Raw genomic sequence first — 2400 nt, 5'->3', positions numbered from 1 at the left:
AAATACTAATCCAAAAAAAAAAAAAAAACTTCACTTCTCAATCTTATACATTCATGTTTTCCGATTGGTAAAAATTCAGGTGAAGTCGACTTTACGTGAAGTTGATAACTGAGAACCGTTAGATGAAAATTTAGTCAAATCATTTAACAGCTTTTAAGTATCAACTTCACATGAAATCGACTGCACCTGAGTTTCCACCTTTCCGTTTACGAGAGATAATCCTAATCTCTTACTTAAAACAACTGCTACTTTTCAAAAGTGATCACGGGAGATTTTCCGATTTCTCCTTTATAAGATTGTATGGTACTATAAAATCTAACTTATTCTTTTTTTTTTTTTTTGGGTAAAATCTAACTTATTGCTTTGATCGAAATCATTTTAACACATATACGTGCTGATTATTTTATGAATCATCGTTTATATATTATTTTATGTATATATAGTGTTCATGAATCTTGAGGGTTGAAAATAAAGATTATTCTTCAAATCTTGACATATTAATTTGAAGTATGATATGGAAGTGCGCCAATTGGGACGACATTAATTGAGAAAATGAAAGAAAAGATGGTGACGGAATTATAATAAAGTATGAAAGAAAGAGTACAAAGGGTACAATTAAAGCATATCTTCACCGACCTCATTACACCATTTGCAGGGTTGCATTGCACACTCATCATTCTTTTATTGCGTGCGCTTCTATATATCTTCTTTCAACATCATTCAAGATTTTAATACCACCTCACTAGAACATTCTCTCAAACATATTCTTCTATATGATGATATGATATATATGGTGAACTAAGTATGTAATTTAATAATTATGTTAGGTAGTGTTTGGTGGAAAGACTGAGACGGAGAGACTGAGAGACTGAGACTAAGAGACAGGGATTGAAATAAATCTCAGTATTCTGTTTGGTGCAAAATGAGAGACAGGAATTAAAACAAAAATGAAACTCTAATTTAATTTGCACAAAGGATAAAATTGAAATTAATTAATTGAAATGAAAGTATTTTAGGTATAAAATGTTATTAAAGTTTCAGTCTCTGTCTCTAAAAATTTCAGTCTTCTGTGTCTCTATTTTTTGGAGGTACTGAAATACTGAAAGTTTAGAGACAGAGACAAAAATTTTAGTATCAGTCTCTGAACTAACAAACACGATACTGAGTTTCAGTTTCTCCGTCTCTGTCTCAGTACTTCAAAACAAACGCTACCTAAATAGAATATTAGTAATATGAGAACAATATATATGATATAGTCTTCATGAGGGAAGATTATTTATTAATCTTGTTAATTCATGTGATATTATTATTATTGAAATTTAAAAATGTTTCATATAAATTTAAAATTAAACCTATGGAATAATTTTATTAAAATAAAATAAAATCGGTTTAACCAATGTATTGATATTTTATTAATTTTTTTAATTTTAATTGATTTACTGATAAGTGATAATAACCGATATTTATTTTAAATTAGACTAATTTAATCACTAATTTTTTATTTAATAACTAATTTTTTATTAATCCAATCGAATCAACTAATTCAATTCAATTCTCATAACTATGGTTAAAGTTAACTGCATAAAGTACTTCTGGGCTCTAGCTTTAATTTTGTTAATCCAAAAAATATATATACATGGAAGGTAACAAAACGGCTGGACATCCGTACATATAGATTATGATAAAGAAGATAATCTTTGACTAATCACTAACCCTTTAATAATAATCTTTGTGTCATAGTGCTTGGCGCACACACTCATTTTAGGTGCTTAATTATAAGAGAAAATGATAAATAGGTCTCTGATTTTTTGTCCTGCGAACATTTTCGTTCCTGACTATTAAAAAATACTTTTAAATTCTTGACTTTCACAAAATTTGGACGAATCAGTCCTTAACAGAGGTATTTAGACGGATAGTCCCTGACGAAGGCAATTAGACGGAGGGACTGATCCGTCCAAATTTTGTAAAAGTCAGAAACTTAAAAGTATTTTTTAATGGTCAGAAACAAAAATGTTCGCGCAACAAAAGGTCATGGACCTATTTGTCATTTTCTCTAATTATAATAAATTGTCTCGTGTGACTTTTATTTTATTACAACCACAATAATCCAATGTCATTTATAAAATAAAAATAAGAATGCTTTATTCACTTCGTTCTTGAGTAGCACTCACTGCTCCTTGTATCTATTCCTCTAGATATATTTTTATATTATTACATTTGACTCATGTATCTATTATTTAAAACATTACTTAGATCGTCAAAATGAATTAAATCCAATCTGTTTATCTGTTTATATGAACTTTTTTTTAAAAAAAATAGACTTATAAAAAGAAGAATGCTTAATAGATTTGATTAAATTAATTCATAGAACAAATTAGAAAATATATAATAATATATATA

This window comes from Arachis ipaensis, chromosome B08, assembly GCF_000816755.2.
Source record: "Arachis ipaensis cultivar K30076 chromosome B08, Araip1.1, whole genome shotgun sequence".
Classification (NCBI taxonomy): domain Eukaryota; kingdom Viridiplantae; phylum Streptophyta; class Magnoliopsida; order Fabales; family Fabaceae; genus Arachis; species Arachis ipaensis.
The sequence above is the reverse complement of the archived record's forward strand: the minus strand, read 5'-3'. Positions refer to the sequence as shown.